This window comes from Equus asinus, chromosome 5 (genome assembly GCF_041296235.1).
Source record: "Equus asinus isolate D_3611 breed Donkey chromosome 5, EquAss-T2T_v2, whole genome shotgun sequence".
Classification (NCBI taxonomy): Eukaryota; Metazoa; Chordata; class Mammalia; order Perissodactyla; family Equidae; genus Equus; species Equus asinus.
The window spans coordinates 79,224,064-79,245,470 of record NC_091794.1 but is presented as its reverse complement, the minus strand read 5'-3'; the positions used below and the strand labels follow the sequence as shown (position 1 = coordinate 79,245,470).

At 49.4% G+C, this 21,407-nt stretch overlaps 1 protein-coding gene across 35 annotated transcripts in view; it reads right to left on the bottom strand.

Annotated features, from left to right (window-relative positions):
- Positions 1-21,407, bottom strand: part of ERI3 (ERI1 exoribonuclease family member 3) — a 126,646-nt gene that overhangs the window by 31,824 nt on the left and 73,415 nt on the right. The window contains exons 8-9 of one of the 35 annotated variants that reach the window (XR_011503435.1): positions 18,068-18,206; positions 15,972-16,257 (exon numbers count right to left, since the gene is read on the bottom strand). The exons of the other annotated variants lie outside the window; for them this stretch is intronic. The gene's annotated coding sequence lies outside the window, so the exon portion shown is untranslated. The remainder of the gene's footprint in view (positions 1-15,971; positions 16,258-18,067; positions 18,207-21,407) is intronic. 35 annotated transcript variants of the gene reach the window in all.

Sequence of the window (21,407 nt, the reverse complement as noted above, 5' to 3'; positions counted from 1 at the left end):
CCTGTGACCACAACCTGGGCTTTATCATCCAGAACTGCTCTCCCTTGGAACTCTAACAATGACAGAGTCCACTCTGACTCCAGCCTCCTATCCTTCCAGCTTGTGTACCCTCTCTCCCTCTACTCTTGTTTTTTCCCAGTCTGTCCATCCCCTTCGGGCCTCAATCCCTTTGCTACGAAGCCTGGAGCCTTTGAATCTATCACTTCAACCACCCATCCCCCAATCTTCAACTTCCTTGTCCACTTATCCTAGTACACCTTCCCTGAAAATCCCCAACCATGACTCCGTTTCTCCACACTTGTGCCTGAGTTAAGTGATGCCAGAAGAAGTCACTTTTACACGGCCACTACGGATACAAGATCACAATCTTAGCAATCCTCAATGGCATCCAACAATCCTATTCCCCTCCTGCTTCCACAAAGATAACAAAAGCTGCTGGGCAGAACTCTTTCAGCTGCATGCCCCTCACCTACAAATGCATCTGTATCTTCCCCAACTGCTCTCTCACCAATGCTGTTCTAACAGAAGAGACACCTCACTTCTTGTCCAGGGCCAATCCTGTACTTGTGCTTTACATCTCAGGCTTTCCCCACCTCCTCAGGCCCTGCTCCATCTGGTATCCTCTTTCTTTCTAAATCCTTAACCTGCCTTTCTCTGCTGTCACCTTTCCATCAGCATTCAAGCATATGCTTGACTCGCTATCATCTTTACTTAACTTCTCCATGTCTCAGTTTCCTCTTTGTAAAGTGGGGATAATTATAGTCCCTACCCCAGAGAGGATTAAACGAGTTATTGTACATAAAGTGCTTAAAACAATGCGCAGCTCTTTGAGAGTTATGTAAGTATTAGATTATTATTTTTAAAGTCCTTCATTCACTCCACATCCCCGTCCAGCTACTGCCTGTTCTGTCAACAACCGAACTTCTCATGGCTGTCTCCACTCACCTGCTCCATCACTCCTTAACCCTGCAGTCTGGTTTCCAGCCCTACCAGCCACTTAGCTCCTGCTAAGGTCAACAGCCCGCACTGTGCTGCCCACATCTATGGTGTTTCAGGTTACTTGCTGCCTTCACCACTCCGCAGCTTGCTTTATCTTTGAAACCCTTCTCCTTTGGTTTTCTCAACATTCTACTCTTTGAGTTTCCCTGACATTTTCCTCACAACCTCCTGTCTAGTTTCTCCTGCATCTGGTCATGCGTACACTCATGTGCTCTCTCTTCCTGTTTTTGTCTACACTCTACCACTCTCCCTGGGTGATTTCTTCAACTCCCTTGTCTTCGATCTCTCCAACTTCCAAGCTGATTTTTCTTGCCACTACTTGAGTGTCAAACATACATATATATGCTATTGCCTACCTGGCATTTCCACCTGGATTTCATTCAGGCATTTCATTCTCAATATGTTTTAGAACCCACTTCAACATCTCCTCCCCAACGTGCTCCTTCTCCTAGGTTCCTAAATCCCAGTGAAAGCGTGGTCTACCTGGTCTACCACAAATGTGGGGGTCAACCTTGCTTCCTTCTTCTTCCTTACTGCACACCAAGTCCTGGGATTGCTGTTTCATGCCTCCGAGACTTGACTCAAGCAATTCCTTCACCCACCTAGAATGCCCTCTGCCTTCTCCCACTTTTTGTTCTAATGAACACATACTCCTCTTTTAACACTCAACTCAAAAATACCTTCTTTTATCAAGTCTTTTCTGACTCATCCCTTCTTTAAACCCACCTACACTCTGAACAGCACCTATAACACTAGATTTGTTTACAAATCTGTTACCCCATGATGCTGGGAGATTCTTAGGGCAGGGAGCTGTATCTGCTTTCTCTCTAAATGGTCTCCACTGAGGGAAGGGAAACAAAGACAGGTCTTTGGGTGCAGTTCTGTCAAGCAGGAAGGCAGAGTTTTCAGAGCTGCTGCTTCTGCCAATCCTATCCAGTCTCTTCAGGAACCACTGTTGTTCTTGCCCAGCAGAACAGCAATTGCCCCAGAGCCATCCTTAGAACTAGGGGTTCAGCTGCCTATGTTAGGAAGGGAGGAGAGACTGTTCCTGTCCTCCTTTTCCTTTTCTGAACTCTCTGGCCTTGTGGGTAGCTCCCACCCCATTCCTCAGGCCCACAGAGGCTTAGCCAACACAGCTATAGCAGCAAAAGGATGCACACTCACGTCAGGTGACACAAAACCATCCTCTCTACCCGTAGCTGGTAGTTCTGTGTGTTCACAGTGTTGCCCGGCTACTCACATCCTTCAGGGGCTCCAGAGCTGCTGCTGCTGCCTCTGTCCATCAACAGAACTTGAGTGGGATAATTATCACCTCTGTGTACTTAACCTTCCTGCTCACTGCCTACAACAGGACAGCCGCCTCTAGTGCACTGGACCACCACCACAGCAAAGGTAGGGGCTGTGCCACAGGTCCAGGGTCCACAACATTTGGAGGACAACTGCCAGCTCAGTTTGATCCCATGAGGGTCCTGAGTCTATTTTTAGGTGGAGTAATCTCCTTCATATTCCCAGAGCCCTTCCTTCATTGCTGAGTCAGAGGGGACTTCGGGACATTGAGGTTTCTGGGATGAGAACCAGATAAGGAGCTCCTGAGCCACGCTGCCTCAGCCCCAACAGAAGAGGCTGGCCTGTCTGGGGCTCCACATGCACTGTCACAGAGTCGAAGGCAGCAGGTCAGTCTGAGCCAGTTGCCCAGGGTAAGAGCTACATTGTGAGTTTTCTTTGTTTTCATTACAATTTCCTCTCTCATTGCTTCTTTTTAGCCAGCTCTTTCCTCCCCGGGGTGCTGGGGATTGAATGAAACACCACCCCCGGCTCCAATAAGTGTATTTCAATTACATCTGTCACTGCATAACGATATAATGATATATCATGTGATATTAAATCCATGGTAATCATATCAGGGATTTTTTTTAATCGTGCACTAATCGCATTATTACATCTCTATAATTAACAACAGGAGGTATGGAAATTCAGTTAAGGCAGAAGGCTCAATGTACTCCCCCCACCCCAACCCCGCCCTAGGTCTCCCAGATTAGGGCCCAATTAGGAGATGGGGACTGCAGGGCACTAGCAAGATGGGCCACAGCCCTCACCTCCCAGTCACCTCCTCAGCCATAGACAGAGCCTTCATCATCCAGGGCTGGCAGAGATAGGCCGGACTGAGATGAGGGTGCTGTCTGTTTTGTGGCTGCTCAGGAAAGAGCTTGGGGCAGAGGCCACACAGAGAGGCCCAGTGACAAGGTTTAGCTGGGCCTTCCAGACCTCCAGCCACTGCAGCACCACATCTTGTCCACGGGGAGGGGTGTTACCTTTCCTTCAAACCAGCAAGGCCCTCAAAGGTGCTTGTAAGGCACGAGGCAAGTTCCTGCCTCATGGCCTTCTGGACCAGAATTCCTCCTGCTATTGACACACATACTCCCTCCCTCTGACCTAGCCTTTGTGGTGGCAGCTTTTAACATCACCAGGTCTGGCAGCTGTGATGTCTCTGCCTCTTGGTCCTATCATCCCTGAGCTGAACAAACCCAATTCTTCCTGGGGCCATTCCTTTGCAGTTCTCTCTCTGAAATCTGGTCCTTCGTATTGCATAACAAGTGGGTTTTTGATATCCAGCGGGGTCGTTTCCTCTATCCCCCCAAAATGGCCCAAGTTCGTATGTCCTCCCACCCAGGCCTACATGGAGAGGGGAGGGGCTCAGGACTGCAGCCTGAACTATGTCAAATGGCCCTCTCTCTCCCACCCTCTTCCTGACTCTGAGCTGTTAGGGCTGATCCCCTCAGGGGTGTCAGAACCAGTCTGCAAAGCAGAATTCTGTGTTTCAAGTCCAAAGCTTTGAACCTGGCATGCAACTAGTCCTCAGTGAGGGGCAGGCATTTTGCTAAGTTTGACTCTCAGAAGTTGGACAGGCCTGAAGATAAAAGAGAAAAATCGTGTCCTTTTTCCTAATAAAAAGGAGACACTAATAGCAGTCAGCACTTAGGCAAAGCACTTTAAGTTTCTAAAGTGCTTTCCAAATTAAAATATAATCCTTTATTGAGCATGTGACGACACCACCACCAGCACCACCGCCACCCACCCCTCACACACGAAGGTGTGTGCATGCCTGCACATAGCACATACACCTCCACTTTCTTATTCCCTGGGAAAAATGAAAAGAGTGTTCAAAACCTTCATCCCAGACCCCCTTCCCTCTACATTGGCTTGCTCATAAAACACACTTATTGAACAACTATCATGTGCCAAGCTCTGTGCTAGGTGCTAGAGATGCACAGATCAAGTAGATTAAGCCAATGCTTTCAAGGAGCTTCCAAGCTAGAATGAGAGACACATAAACACGTGTGTAAACTCACACACAGTGGGGGGCTGAGATCTTGCAAAATCCCTAAGAGAGAAACCCTCACCAGGCCTGGAGGGAAATCGCCGAGAAGAACCAAAATGGTCTTCAGGGGGGCATCCAAAGCAGGGCCTCAGGAAGGTGGACACGTAGGCCAGGAGCTCACTTCAGTGGTGTGAGCTGAGACAAGAAAGTCCTAAGAAAGCATATGCATGGTGCATGAAACTGCGGGAGTGGATAAGATCACCCAGGAAGAGAATGAAAGTCTTTAGGGTTGAATGAGGCCCTTCTCTCTTCTGACATTTGGAGGCGGAAAAGGGAAGGCTGAGAGACGGGAAGGCTGAACACTAGAGCCTCCAGAGCTAAGGCCCAAAGAGCCTCCTCTCTGGGCACACCCAGCATGCGGGCCCCTATACCTCCCTTTGTCACCTCCACCTTCACTCTACCTGGGTGATACGATGGAACAGTGCAGTGTTTGGACTCACACTGACTCAGTCACCATAAACATTTATTGAGAGCCTACTATATGCCAGGCCACATGCATACATGTAGCAACACAGACACAGTACTGTCCTCAGAGAGCTTCCAGTATATTGGAGAGAGCAGATGTTAAATAAATAGCAACATACGTAATCACTAAGTTATAGCCAAAAGGGCTCAAAGAAGAAAGGTAGGCTGTTATGATGGGACGGAAGACGGGAACCCAACTTAGTTGGGGAATGCTTCCCTGAGGACAGAAACTGACTGACTGGGAGGGGGAGGTGTTTGGGGGCAATGGAATGATATATGTTAAGGCCTTTAGGCAAATGGTAACACAGCACTTGGAGGAATCAAATCAAGGCTAGTGCCTCTGGAGCATAGAAAGAAGCATGAGATGTGGCTAATGAGGAAGGCAGGAGATACCAGGCTATGCAGGGCCATAGAAGACGCGATATGGTCTTGTCCTGCTTCCTAAGGTGACAGGAAGCCATCCAATGGTCTACCACTCATGCTAAGAGATCTTAGGGTGCTCTCCACACAGACTCAGACTGGGCTGGTGGCAGGAGTGTGAGGAGGACCCTGAGACAAGGCTCCTGGGAAAGGGCTGGAGACCAAGCAGCAGTGAACCTAAGCCAGGATCTTCTGGTTGCAAAGATGAAGGTTCAAAGACTGTGACCAAAGCCACAGGGCAGAGAAGAGGGAAAGGCTCACTGTATCGTCCCAGGATGGTGGAAGGGGCACCTTTAGAACAAGCAGCAGGACTTGAATAGAAAATCATTTCAGGAAATGGTGACTCTAGACCCTGGGCCGGTTTCCTCATTGGAAAATGAGAGGCTTAATTACTTGATTTCTTAGGTCGCTTCCTGATCTGAAATTCATCAGATCTGAGGCTCTTCAACATCCCACATCTTTGCTTACTCTATTTCCCCACCTGGAACACTAGCCTTCCTCTGCCATCTTCAAATCCTGTCTGTCTGGCAGAATACCACCTTCAAGAAGCCCTTCCTGATTTCTCTAACTCCCTCCCCCATGTCTCACCCTGACCTCCTAAGTTTATACCACAGTTCTCCCAACAGTACTTTGCTTAATTGTATATTACATATGGCCTGGTAGTCTTACTTGATTGGGCTAGGGACTGTCTTATCACTCACTGACCCCGGACATCCATGTTAGGGGCAGGTGGGAAGCTCTACTCTCACAGGCCCTAGAAGCAGGCTGAAGTCTGGGTCCCCACTCCCTCTGCCTACAGTCCCTTGAGAACTCGACAGGCCTCCACTTGAAAAGGGTGCTAAAAGCAATGATGTCTCCAAGTGCGATGGGAGATATTTGTGTCTGCTTTACCCTTGGCTTTTTGCTCCGGTTCAGGTAGGAGCGGGGTGGGCCGGCTGGCAGATCTGAGAGCGCGGCACGCCCCAGCGGGCAGGGCGCACAGCGCAGAGGAAGGCGCAAGTCAGTCTGGAGTGCTCCCCATTTATCAAGCTCACGCAGGCCGCCAGCCGAGCGAGTCTTTCTATCATTACACCTCTCAAAATCCGATTCATACCACTAATCCTGCCTTCATTCTCCCAGATTAATAACATCTCTTTCAACCTTCACAGTGTGATAAATAGACAAAGAGAGAACAAAAGGAGAGACAGAAGAGAGAGAAAGAGCTGGAGCAAGTCCCCATAATAGAGAGAGCCGAGAAAGAGGAGAGGGAAAAAAGGAGAGAGAGGGAGAGCAGGCGGCGGCCAGAGACTGCAGCTACCCAGAGAGCCGCGGAGGAGAGCGGGCGGCTGCGCCCCGCTATGCGCTCCACTCTGTCCCCGAAGAGAAAGAAAGGCTTGTTAACCGCGCCTTCCTGCCTGTACTTTTGTTCAAATTTTTTTCTTCCCTTCCAATCCTGCTTTAGGTCAAATCCCAGTGAAAATGAGTTTCCTGGCTTCCAGGTCTCCTCCCAGCCTCCCTACCAGGCCCAGGGACCAACCGGGCCCCTGGCAGCAGGGCTGGATCTAGGTACAACATAGGGCTGGGAGTGGGTGTAGCAAGGGCAGAGCAAGCTGGCCCAAGGCTTTGCCAGAGCTGTTTCCTTAGCCTGACCCTCTGCCCCTTCCCTGTTCTTTAGGCAGAAAGGGAGAGGGAACAGGGCAGAGGGAAGGCTTGGGGTCCATTCCCTAAGGCTCTGTCCTACACATCTTTCCAACCTAAGGCTCCAGCTTGTCAGTTTCCAACCCAGCCCCCCAGCAGCCCAGCTAGATGGTGAAAGTACGCGTGCCTCAGGCTTGCTAAAACAGAGGTGTGGCCCATACCTCTAAACTAGGATGGAGAAGTATGCTAGGGAAAATAAACCCCACTGGGACCCAGCCCTTTCCCTAACCACTGATCTGTGACATTTCTTGTTCTCTTGGCCCTGACGCTCACCCACACTGGTCTCCACAGCACACTCTCCAGCCTCCTCACAGACTCAGTTCAAAGAGCCCCCCTTCTGGGTGCCGGGCTGAGCCATTCCAGAATTCAGGCACTCCTTCTTCTGGGCTCTGGAAGGCAACACCATTTACGGCACCCTGTAGTGACTATATGTCTCCCTCACGCCACTGGGTGAGACATTGCCTTCTGAGTTCTCTATTCCCAGGTCCAAGCTGCCCATGGCACTTTCACTCTTTCTTGACTTTGCCAAAACTAGCCCCAACGGAAGACTAAGCTGAACACGGCTCAGCCCTCCCTCTAGACTGTAAAGTATTCCTAGGAAGCCGGCCCACAGAGCTCAGAGGCAAGGCAGAAGTGAGCCACACCAGGAAGCTCGGGTGGTCCTATGCATTCACTGCCTTCACAATTCATCAGAGTAGGGGAAGGTGGGACTGCACCAGGCCGCCCGGATCACTCTATCCCTCGGCAACACTCTCAAGGAGTCGGGGATGTGGAGAAGGAAGACCCACCCTGCCCAATCCAGACTAGTAGGAGGACCTTTCCAAGAAAGTGAAGGCTTCCTCATGGACAGCGTCTGGTGATGGCCAGGAAACACCTGAAGCAGACCCTCAGTAGAAAGCTGGTGTCCTGGTGGTCTGTTTAGTGGCAGGTCCCATCTAGGGGCCTTTGCAGGCACTTGCCAGATTCTTTCCTCCAAAATCCTCCCTCTACCCCCTGCCCCCAAACACAGCCCTCGTTTTAGATCACAATGGCTACTGCCTACCTCCACCATTCACTCCTGGGGACCCCACCACTTTCAGCTCCAACTCTCAGGTTTGTCCAGTTACATCTCTACTTGGGGAAATAACTTGAAAGTTCAGAGAAAAGGGCCAAGTAAAAGAGCACAGTGGGTAGAGGGTAGTCCTTGGGATCATATCCCTTTCACAAAAAGTCCAGAATTTCTGTTAACCTTCCCTCAGCCCCATATCAGAAGAATTCTCCACAATTTCATCTGTTCCACTAGGCCTCCAGGATCAGACACCTGCAATAGGGAGGGTGGAAGAATGACAATGACCCATGATGTTTATCCATGGGTCCAAGTGACGCAAGGAGGTGGGGGGCTAAAGAGGGAGGGCAAGAAGGAGAGAGAATGATATAGTCTCAGTGAAGGAGAATGGTCCTCCCTACAACCAAACTGGCCCACTGGTGCCCTGGCCTCCAGGGCAGGCTAGGTCCAGCTGGTGACACAGGCTCACGCTGCCTCTGAGCCCAAGGCCACAGTAGAGTTCCAGAAGTATGGACCCCGGGCCCTTCCTTCCCTAAGAGCCTGCATTGCTGGCAGATCAGATAGCCTCAACCAGAGTCAACCCTACAGCCTTCTAGACACACACAACAGCAGGTGCAGACACCCGTAAATTTATTCTAACCAACTTCTATATTCTAAACTCCCAGACAACTTCCTGGACAGCTTCCTCAAGGCCTCAGAAAGATGGTCCAGCCCTTGCAGCCCCACCTCTGACAGGAAGACCCTCCCAGGCTCTGAGAAGAGAAGTCATGGCAGCCCTTCTATCCTCTGCCTCTACTGCCAATCCTTACTCCATACACAGTCTCAGCACCTCCTCCAAGGTCAGCCTCTACCAGGTCATCCAACTCTGAGGGATGAACTTCACCCTCTCAGGAGGCTTGGCCCCTTCACTTGAGAGAGACAGCCTAGACCCCAGTCAGGGACCTGTCTGGGGATCAGACAGAAGGAAGTCAGCCAGACACAAGAGGGTCTCTGGCAGGTAAAGACGCCAGAGCCGAGCAATGCTTTCCCCCAAAATCAGACTTTGAAAGCTTACTTCCTGAGTAATTGGTTCTAGAGCCCACTCCTCCAGGCAGCCAGCGGCATAGAGCAGGGAAGAAGTTGGGTCCTAATGTGTAAAAAGCTCCAGCAAAGCAAAATCATTTACTCTTCGGTGCGACTGCTCAGCAGAGCTAATAAATCTTGCATGAGCAGGGCCGATTCTAATTTCCTAATATGAAAAGGCATTTGGATTGAGAGAGAGGGGGAGATAAAAGTGATTGAATCTCCAATAGTCCAGGTTACTGACAAGAAACATCCTGCTCAGCCCTGAGAGAAGGATGGCAGCACCTGCCCGCCCGCACACACCCATCCGTTTTGCCCCCCTCTTGGCGCGATACATCTCAGTCTCTTCTATTGACAGGACGTGGCTTTAAACACAGTTACACAAGTTATCATTTCTGCCTTCTGATCAATCTGAATTTTCAGGACAATTACCCTCTTAATCAATGATTGCTATCAGCAGCCCTGCGCCTGGACGGATTTCTCAGCAAGGTAATCATGCCGCCAGGCTGGATGGCGCGTGCATAGGCAATGAAGCTCCGGGTGGGGTCTCCTCCCTCCCTCCTGAGTCCCCCATATCCCAGCGCCACTGCCAGTATCGAGGACAAGGACGGCAAAGTGTGAAGGCCACTTCAAGGAGTGATGGGAGTAGAAGGAAGGGAGGGGAGATGGCCCAGCCACCCAGTCAGCCTGCCAGACCACCTGACTATGGAACAAACCTATTAAAACCCTAGATTTACTGCCCACCACCCTGATGCATCTCCACATGCCCTCCTGCCATCATTCCTACCTTCTAATTAGCCTAATAAAGCCCAATTCTAATTATGGGCTCAAACTATTAGGGTGAGTAAGTGCAAAGAAAAGAGAAATATTGGTTTTACTAATCTCTCAGAGGCTACTGGTTCTAGAAATTCCTTTTCTTCCAGTGACCTGGTTCATATGGGCTACTGACTGGAATGGCAGGGGCAACTTCTTCTCCTCCCTCAGATGCCCAGGCTTCAAGCCAGGAGGCCACCCAGCCCAACATTCCCTCCAGGGTCCTCCCATAGATTTAGCCCTCCACATAGAAAACAACCCAGGCCCCTCAGGAGAAGAGAGACCAAGAGGGAAGGGTAGAATCAGTCTCTCCCTCAGTGTGGAGCTAGAGAGAAGCCATATCTGCCACTGTGGGGGCAACTCGGGAAAGTTTCTCATATCACCTGTTGTTGGGCAAAGGACTTACACCAGAGAGGCCAAAGGTGGAATGAAAAGGGCATGGTCCAGGATACTGACACATGAATTTATGCTTCAGCATGGGTGGCAGATATGGGTATACAGTTATACCAGGGCAGAGTGGGTTATGGAATTAAAACAGGCCCCCACAATTTGCTATTATTTGGAGGGAGAAAGAAATAGAAAACATGCATGTATTCATTCACTGGCATCTACTGAGCGCTAACCATGGGCTAAGCAGTGGGGATACAGCAGTGAATGACACAGAAGTGACTCTCCTCTCAGGAGCTCACAATCTACTAGGAAAGACAGATAAATGTAGGAAAAAAAGCAAAGACAATAAAATGAACTTGTACACAAATATTCATAGCATAATTAACAGCTAAAAAGTACAAACAACCTAAACGTCCATCAACTAATGAGAGAATAAATAAAATGTAGTTTACCCACGGAATGGAATATTACTCAGCAATAAAAAGAAATGAAGTACTGATTCATGGTACAACATGGATAAACCTTGAGAATTATGATAAGTGAAAGAAGCCAATCACAAAAGACCACATATAAGAAACTCCCAGAATCGCAAGAGGCAAATTCAGACAGAAAGTAGATTAGTGATTTGCTTAGAGCTGGGGCATTTCGGGGGAAATGAGAAGTGAATGCTAATGGAGGTTGTTTTAGGGGATACAACACTGTTCTGAACTTAGATGGTGATAATGGTTGCACAACCCTGTGAATATACTAAGAAACATTGACTTTTACACTTTAAATGGGTGAATTGTATGGTATGTGATTTATATCTCAATAAAACTTTTAAGTATACTATGATAGAAGGAGTGCAAGGAGCCCACAGCAGGCTCCCCAACAGTGAACAAAGCCAGGGAAGGCTCCAGCATAGTGCCCAGGTACTCAACGTAGGTGTCTGAAGAGGGAGGAAGTTCCCATTGGGAAACTGGAAAAGTCTTCAGAGAGGACATAAAGGAGTTGGGTCTTAAAGGATGAGCAGGAGTTCACAAGGCAGAAATGCAGCAAAGAGCATTCCAGGCAAATGGAACAAATGTGAACAAGGCCTGGAAGTGAACCACACAGGCCATCTTGGTATAGTTGGAAAGGTACTTTGGGGATCTCAAAGGACAGGCTAGAGAGCTTATGCTTCATTCAGTAGACATCAAGATTTTTCAAGTAGAGAAGTTAGATGTTAGAAGTTAGAAGTTAGACAGGATAGCTTGGGGTTTGATGGTTCAGGCACGGGAAACAACGTGTCTTTAGTTGAAAGGACATGGTTTTTGGAGTTGGATATCCAGGGTTTAAATCCTTAAATTCTTTTCCCAATGCACCTGAATGACCAGTGAGGCCTGGGATTTGTTATTTTGCTCACTATTGTATCTCCAGTGCTTGGCAGAGTGCCTGACCCAGTAGGTGCTCAAGAGCCATTTACTGAATGAAAATGAATGAATGAATGACTACGTTGAATTCAATCCCATTTGACAAACATTTATTGAACACCTACTGTGCAGCTGGCACTCTGGTTACATAGTGTGAGCTCTTCAAAGGTAGGGCCCCTCCCTGACTGATCTCTGATCCTTGCCTTGGTGCCTTACCCAGGTTGTGTTCTGCTTGACACAGGGCAGGTGCTCAAAGTGTATTAATTCCCTTCCCTCTCCTGGGCTAGGAGGTTCCCCTGAGGCCAGGTGAATCTTGGATAGGTGTAGCCTGAACTCATCGCTGTGGGTGGCAAAAAAGGGGAAGCTGAAGTGGTAGGGGCGGAGGGCTTCAGGAGCAAGGGGTGGTGCCCACGGTATTTGTCCCAAAGCAAGCCATGGTGCTCTAGGAGGCCAGCGGGCAATTCGAGTCATCAAAGCCAGTGAAGAACTGAGTGGGGCCGAGCCCATCCTCAGAACTCTCTGCGGACTTCCCTACACGCAAGGCAGCGAACCCACATGCGGGGCGGAGGCTAGCCTTGGTAGCGTGGAAACATAAGCTGCAGGACTTGCAGGTGGATGAGGGGAAGAGCTCAGCCTTATTTCATGAGCATCCTGTCCTGACCCTGGAGATCTGCCATTTCCACATCTCCCCTCTGGTCAGGAGAGCCCTTCAGCTCATGGCTAACCACAGGATGAAGGGGGCTCCTCAGTCTCCCAGCCCCCAATTCCTGTAGGGCCTCCCCTCCCTTCTCTCTTCTTCCCTCCCTTTCCTTCCTGCAGAGCTTCCCTCAAGCCATAAAAATAAAATAAAACACAAACACCCACAGTCCAGGAGGAGGGCGTCAGACAGATAATGGGCATTTTATATCTTTTTATGACACTCCCCATAGGCAGCTCGGCAATCACAGCGCAATAAAGGCAGGCATGCAGCTTGCATAGTTAAACAACTGCTGGGTAATTAGGCACAGCAAACACACCACTGGGGAGGCCTCAGGGCTGCCCTGGGATCTGCCTGCAGCCTGCTGTACTGCTTGCAGCCAAGTAGGTGCCAAGCCCAGGCCCAGCACCATAAGAGCTGGTTGTGGTGCTGAGGACAGACCACTGGCTGCTGCCATATGCATACTTGGGCTCACGCCTGTGCACACTCACAAGCACACCTGCCCACACCCACACACAAGCACTTCCTGAGCAGCTAGACCTCATCTCCTCAGGAAGGCCATGCCTCTTCTCCAAGTAGGGCAGCCTAGGGTCTCTCAAGGGCTCTGCTTTAAGGTCCTTGAAGAAGTCACAGGCCTGGCTGCAGCAGGGGCTAGCCCATCTGGGTAGCTTTGAGCTTAGCAAGTCACACAGGCAAGGGACACGTGAGCACAAAGACACGCTTACATGGATTCTCTCTCATAAATTCTGACTCAGTACAGAGCTAAATTCGAAATAAATTATTTTTTAAAAACACATTTACATATACCATGCACATATTCCTATCACTGCACTTACCACCTCTATTGTATTTCCTCCACCTGCCTTGACCCACCCATCTTCCCTGCTAGACCAGGAGCTCTGCACAGGTGGAGACCAGACTCCTTCTTCTCTGAGCCTAAACGCCATGATGCACAGGGTTTTGAAGAGTGACTGGTAGCAGGATGTGAATTTTGATGTCCTGGCCCAGGCAGAGACAGGTCACTTGCTCTCCGAGGCCTAGGTCCAGGCTGATCTAAGCCCAGCCAACAGAGAGAAGTCCTCAGCAGAGCTGAGGGAGCTGCACTGTGAGTCCATACAACGCCTGTTCCTTTCTAGTGACCCAGCTAAAAAATTCAAATTCAAATTCAGAAATTTCAGGGAACTGATGGTCAATTAATGGGACACAATATACAAAATGCTCCTACAATCCCACTTGAAGACTGAGATGGCCAAAGGTGCCACCTCTAGGAGGCACCCAGTCTACAGCCATATCACCCTGAACCTGATCTTGTCTAGGAGCCACCCAGGGAAAAACCGCTCTTCCCTCAAGAGTGCCGACAACAGGCCAAGTCAGCTCACAGGAAGACCCTGGGTTGAGCCAGCAGTCCCATATGAATGTGAACACACAGCCAGCTACTTTTTCTGGTCTCTCCCTGGCCATCACTCTGTGTCTGCCAAGACAACCAACAAAGAGGATCAAAGGCCAGGAAAGGCCTGGGCTGCACCCCACCTTTAAGGTACTGAGAGGCCCCTTCCTGCCACCTCATTCTCTTACAGAGAAGCTTGCAGCCTCAATGACAATCAGCTCCAGTCCAGGCCACCCCGAACTGTAACAGGAGCCAGCTGTCCAAACTCCTCCCCAACACCTGAGCCCCAGGCTCTCCTGACCTGATGCCAGGCAATACCCTGCCTTCCCTGGACCCTTAACTTTTCCCAAAAAGAGATCAAAGTAGCTAGGGGTGAAAGAGGGACTTCTCTCACCTTCCTTGTATCTCATTTGCTCTCTGGGAGCAAAAAGAGGAAACCTAAGGTACTATGAATGATCTCAGAACAGCAATGGTAGAAGAGACCACAAGAAGAGATCACCTCATCCAGCTCCAGTATTTATTAGATGAGGAAACTGAGGCCTCAGAAAGGGCAAGTGACCCAGCACCAGAACCCATGTCTTTATCTCCTAGCTTCAAGTTCAGTCCAGGGTTCTTTGTTTTGCACCATGCTGTCCTCTAGAGACAAGGGCCTCCTCTGCCCACGTCTAGGTGCCCGAAGTCGGACCACGGAACCCATACCTACCTCCTCACCCATATTCCCAGGTGTGGACACATGTGCACACCTGAGGATACACACACATAAACCTCCTCACAGGGAGAGAGAGACGCTTCTTTAACACATACAGACATGCATGTACACATGAGTGCACCCTTTTACACACACAGACAGATCCCCATTAAATAGGTGTCACTCCCGAGAGACCTGGAGTGTGAGGCCAATCCCTAACCTTCCCCAATCTCTGATTTTCACTGACCATACAACTAGTATGGTGTGTGTTTGCCTGGGCCTCCAGCTCAAACCAGGCCAGACCAGAGGAACTGCCTTCAGGTGTATCTGCTGTGGGAGATGTGACAAGAGTGAAGTTATGGGAGGAGAGAAGCTGGATTTACATCCTGGTCATATGGCCTTGGGCAAGCTTCTTAATCTCTCTGAGTCTCTATTTCAGCACCCATAAAATAGGGCAATAGCCTCTTCCTTGCTGAGCAGCTGTGAGGACTCAATGTAATAACATACATGAAGCCCTCGGCACAGAGGCCGGCACCCACAGGGCTCACTGTGTTGGTGTTCTATCATTGATACCAATAACTGTGGTCAAACCTGCCTTTCCTGAGTGACTGCAGGGCAATGTGGGAGATGAGGCAGGGCTGTGCCCCCTGCCTTCAAGGAAGTCTCCTTGTCCTTTTCAGTAATTCCTCCTAGTTTCCAAGGTCCAGACTAGCAACAACAACACAAAAAGAAAAACACAAAACAAAACGCAACCTGGGAGAAGGCAGAGTAACTAAGGGTTCCCTTAGCTCTGTCAGATTTAACGCTGAGCACTGACAAGGCTACCTCTCCCTTGCCACCACGCCCCACCTCGCCTCTCAAACTGCCCTCAGCTTTCCCACAGTATCTATATGCTTTTCCAGCTTCCTGAGGGCCCCTCTGTTTGCCTAGCTCTGTGGATTCAGAGAAGAAACAGACCTAGTCCCTCTCCTCAAGTGGCTCGTGGTCCTGACCAGGGACAGACCAGGACATACACAATAGCCAAGAAGCCCAGACCCTGGGCTATCTGGGCCCTGCGACCTGGCCTGAGGGTTAGCGTATGGGCTGTAGTCAGGATGCCTAGGTTTAAAGGCAGGCCCTAAACAGACCCAGGAGAGCTCCCCACTCTCCCCTGCTCCAGAGCGAGCTCAGAATTCACTTTCTCAAAGACACAAGAGTAAGACAGAGGAGGCTCACGGTGGGAGCAGGATGAAGAGGTTGCACCACTTGACAGGACACAGACTCTGAGCAGCAGCCCGCGAGAGGCAGACAGACCCCAGGGCGGGCCTCGCTGTAAAGACCTGGCACACAGGGCACTGCAAGCAGCTCCAGGGTAGAGGTCAATCTGCAGCAGCTGCAGGGAACCTCACCGAGGAAGCAAGACTTGCAGATGCCTTGAGCTGATTCCCTCACTTTCTCCTTCCCCCTTGTGGCTACACTCACCAGGGATGCAGAACAAGGCAGGCTGGCTCCCTGGCTGAGGGTGTGCCAGGCTGCCCACCCACACAATGAGTACCAGCACTCTAAGAGCTTTACAAACCTGATCTAATTGGTTCCTCAACTATAATTTGCCACATTTCGTGGTAAGGATACTGAGATCTTCTGGCATAGCAGTCTTAGAGTGCCCACAGCCAAGACTGCTACAAGGCCTCCTTCCCTCCCTGCTCTCCTGGGCTGCAGGCTCCTTCTTCCCTCACATGGACACACACGGCAGCTTTCTGCAGCCACTGCCCATCCTTGGAAGGCAGCTTAGTCTGGCTCCACTCCAGATACCGGGCGGTGGTTCCTTATAGCACTCTCTTGCTCTCACTTTCTCCGCTTTTCCTCTGGCAAAAGGAAAACACTTGGTTGGCCCACATCAGCAGCTTAAAACACCTGAAAACTACTATTTATAGTTCCCCAATCTGGCAAGCTGTTTCTCCCCTCCCGGCCTTTGTTCACACTGTTCTCTCTGCCTGGAATGCCCGTTTCACCTTGTCTCCTGAAAACTTACTCATCATTCAAGGCTCAAATCAAGTGTTTCCTCAAGGAAAACTCTGTTTTCTTTCCCGCACCTCAGGTGAAAATGACTCCTCCCTCCTTTGTGCTGGAGGCAATAGAGCAAATAAGTTCAGACCATGATCTCTGGAGTCTAATTCCTAGATCCAAGTACCTACTCCATCACTCGCTAGCTGTTGAACCTTGTGGAAGGTACTTAACGTCTCTGTACCTCAGTTTCCTCATCTGTAAGATGGCTAATAACAGCACTTACCTCACATAAAGGATTAAGTGAGTTAATTCACATAAAGCTTTTACAGAAGCACCTGTTTATTATTATTATTAATTATCTCTACAAACAGGAAACCAAGGTTCTGTGAAAGTGAGTAACTGTCAAAGTCATAACACAGGTATGTGAGAAAGCTAGGAACTGTCGGAAGGTGACTGTGACTCTGTACTCCATTGGACAGGCCAGCATGCTGATGGCAGCTGAAATCAAGGGCATGAGATGATCGGCTCTGTTCCTCGGTGTGAGCTGAGGGTGAGTTAGTCCAAGGATGGCAATCGGCTCCTCCCCCCTAGTGCTCACTTGAATTCTGCTGGGGGAGCCTCTTTTCCTAGCTCCTCCCAACAAAGGCTTATGTCTACCTCGAGGTCCTGTCTCCTGTGCCCCTGTAACCTTGTCACTTCGTCTCCGGTGTCAATGTGAGGACAAGGGAGGAGCAGAGGCATAGTGCTATCGTTCCATGCCCAGGACAACTCTAGGAGTGGGTACTGTTTTTCTTGTTTTACAAAGGATGATACTGAGGCTGAAAGAAGTTAAGTGACTTTCCTAAAACCCCACAGTTAGTAAGTCCAGAGTCAAAAATCTAAATCGAGCCTATTGGACTCCAGAGCCGAAGTTCTGTGTGTCAGATATTAGTCATCTTTTATAGGTTCAGAGAGGTAATGGAATTTGCTCCAGATCACATAGCTAGTTAGCAGCAATATTAGAAGTTTGAGCCAGACCCATCTGGCTCCAAAGCTCTTTCTCTTGCACCAATGGTCTCCAGCCTGTGCCACATCCCCATGGGCCAGACTACACACTAAGTGTCACCTGAAGGCTAAGTGAAGGGTAGTCTCACAGATAGCCATACCGTCTATCCAGGTTTATGCAGACAGTGTTGTAATTAACAAAACACAAATCCATTTAAAAGCCAACCAAATTCACTGTAGCTTTTTTTTTGGCCCTGAGCTAAGATCTGTTGCCAATCTTCCTCTTTTTGCTTGAGGAAGATTGTCACTGAGCTAACATCTGTGCCAATCTTCCTCTGCTTTATGTGGGTTGCTGCCTCAGCGTGGCCTGATGAGTGGTGCTAGGTCCACACCCAGGATCTGAACCTGTGAACTCTGGGCCATCGAAGCGGAGTGCATGAATTTAATCGCTATACCACCTGGTTGACCCCACATTGTAGCTTTTTTCTTTGTGTACTTCCTTTACCTCTATACACTCAAAATATAAGTTCCAGAAAGTCCTGAGGGGGGAAGGGAATGTGTGAAGTTTTCTGACATTACTAAGAGCTCCATGTATTCTGCCTGCCCACCTCCCTAAGAGCTCTCCAAAACCACCCTTAGGTGTCTTCCTCAAGATACTTTCCTGATCCTTAGTTGAAAACTCACAGCACGGAAGTGTCTTTTGTGTAGAATAATGGTTCAAAGGTCATTAGCAGCAACAGGAGGCACAATCCCCTTCAGGACCTGAGTCTCATGAGTGTTAAGAACCAATACAGTCTCCAGCAAAGAGGCCTCAAGTCCTGAGCTGTGGAAGGAAAGAGTCAGGGAAGTGAGTTTCTGTCTTTCCTACTCTGGCCTCCCACTCCTTCCCTGCCCACCTGCCTAAGATACATGGTCTGGGGAAAAGAACACGCCTACCTGAGTTCAAATCCTGGCTTTATGTCATCCTGGCTTTATGTCGTCCTGGCTATGTGCCCCCAGGCAAGTTACTTAACTTCTCTAAGCCTATTTGTCTGGGAAATCTGGCCAGGGAACAGGCATCTGGACTCGAGCGCATTAGTCCAGCCTTATATTCAATGTGGGTTCGATTCATGCATGTTGACACCTAGAATGCTAAGCCCAGTGCTGGGCGCTGGAAACAAAGATGGTTGGTATACAGACCTCAAGGAACTCACAGTTCGGCAGGAAACACAAACATGTCAGCAGATAATTACAAGAGGATATGATACACTGAACACAACATACTGAAGCCATAAAAAAGAGGAGGCGATTACTGTTTCTACCAGAGGTGGGGGAGTGTCAGAGAAGGCTTCTCAGAAGAGGGTTTTGAAGGATGAACAGGAGTTTTTCCAACACACTAAAAGGGGAAAGGCACTGTAAGCAAAGGGAACAGAATGAGCAAAGGGAAGTGAAATAGTCAGGTCTACTTGAAGAGCAGCAAGAAGTGTGATATGGCCGGAATGTCACAGAGGGACAGGAGATATGCAGATAGGGATGCTGCAGGGAGTTAGATGATCCAGGGCCTCAGGTATCTTGCTCAAGGGAAAGGATGGACCACAGCCTTCAACACCTACCCTCTTGGCTCCAGTGCTCTGCCTGTCAAAACAAGCACACTGCAGTGGCACCCTCTTCCGTGCCTTTGATTTAAGAGTTCCTCTCCCGGCCCTGACAGTAAGGCATTTCTGTCCCACAGATTATAACTCACTCTGGGCTATTATTCAGCTCCCCAGCCCTGGCCCTGCTGCAGTTAGTCCAAACATAATATCCTTCATGCATATATTATCTGTCTCCCTATTATCTGGAATCATTTCGGAATTAAATTTCAGTCCTGCAATATTGGCTTCAGGAGCGGCGCGCTTTATGGGCTAGTCAAAGGTTAGAATACCAATCAAAATAACAGTGCCGATGCAGCGAGACATTTTAATATTCCAAAACCCGGTAATTGTAAAAGGACATAATATTTTTTCCCTGATTACCCCAAAGGCAACACATGTTAACAAGGCGAGGGAAGGAGTGAAAGAAATTTCAGAGTTCAGACAGCTGTAAGACATATTTAAAGGAAAAGCCCAGGCAGGGCACTGCGCCATGGGGGCAGGGAGATGAGAAGAAAGGAGATATTCTCTCTAGCTCCAGCTGCCCCTGACTCCAAATACAGCACTGTTCCCTCCACTAGCTCTGGACTACATCCCAAGAGCTCATCCCCAAAGGCAGATGTTGCAGAGGGTGGGATGAAAGGAGAAGGAGCTCAGGATGTGGAGTCTTGAGGCCTGGGTTCTAGTTTCAGCTCTACTATTCAGGAGCCTCCAACCCCCAAGACTGGCTCCTCTTGGCCTTCAGCATCAAATCCAGCAGCAAGCGCTCTGGGCTGCCCTCCCACTTGCCCTCTCCTTATCCCATGCCTGTGTCCCCACCTCTCCCTCATTTATACCTGGTGCTCTGTGTCCTGTTCTCTGTGCACATGTTTCTTCCCAAAGACAGCTAGAGGCCCTGATCTTCCTGGCTGCAGAGCTGGCTCCCACCAGGATACTAGCCCATAGTTGCCCACTGTCCCATGGACAACGCTCTGCACTTTGGATGATGCCAAAGACCTGGACCACAGCCCCAGTCTGATTCTGACCACTGAGTGATCCAGAAGCATCTGTCTTGATGCAAGCCCTCCCCGCTCCAAAGTAAAACAAAACACCCTGAAGGGGCCCCTAGATCTTCATGGCTCTCTTGGCTTTCATTTTTGTTTTGTTCTTCTTTTTTCCAAATTAGCTTGCGAATAGTCCCAGTCAAGAGGCTCTGCAGCTGGCACCACACAGCCACCATTCTAGACAGTCCCAGCCTCTGTCAGGCTGCTCATTGCTTGGGCAGCTTTATCCCTACAGTTCTAAAAAAGTGACCTGACCAGCAGAGTTTCAGATCTTTTCACTCCTGATGGCTTTCTAGCCAGCTCAGCCCACTCACCGGAGCCTCCAATCCACATCCTCCAACCTGCTGACCTGCCTATGGCCTCCAGCAAAGAACTTCATTAAGACCGAGAATTTATTCCTCCATAAGTCCTTAATTTATTACTGCGCTGATTGGGACTCTGAATGCTCCACGGTCAGGAAAAGTCGTACTCAATTGTAGGCACCAACTCTCCCTTCAGCAGTTTCTCCTCCTGTCCCCTCCCAGGGGAGGAGGAGACAGAAATGCTTCTTGGATGGACCCAAGAAGGTCTCCTCCTCCTTACTCCCTCTTTCACAGCTGGTCCCAACCCCACCCCCTTCAGAGCATCCAGAAATTGTAGCAGAGCATACAGCACAGATGGCAGAGGAAAAGTGGAGCAGCTCACAGCCTGGTACATCTGGGTCAGTTCAATTCTAGGTGACCCCCACCCCTAAAACTTCTGAGCATGACTGGCTGAGACCCATTTGCCAGGTCTGACTCAGAATCCTCCTAAGGCTGCCTGCCTACTTCCTCAAAAGCCCATTCAAACAGGCCTAGGCATGAGGGAATTCCAGACCATTTGTGAGTGATGCGCACACATTTGCATGGCTTGGTCTGAATGTGCATGAATTGTATATGTATATGTGTAGGCATGCATTGGTACATGCATTTATACCTGTGTGTCCGTGCACATGCAATGGGTAAACATATATGATGTGTGCATGTGTATATCCACATATATGTATACATCCTCACATCCTCACAGAGGTCTCATCCAACCTATCTGTTTCTTGACCACTTATTTACAATAACATTCTCCTCCACCCAACCTTAGCTACCCACTCCTATGGGCACACTTTGGAAGTTGCCAACAGCCAGAACTGCCCGACCCCTGAAATCACTAATTCAGACAATCCTACTCTCTAACCACAATCTCTTATCCTTCCATGTGGCATGCTCAACCACACCGATATACCTGTTCCTCATCTTACTGGGACCTATCTACTATTTCCGTATCCATCAGGCCCCCTGCTATCTTTTCTTCCCTCAATATCCAGCTTAGAGCCCATAGTCCATCTTGGCAACCAGTGTC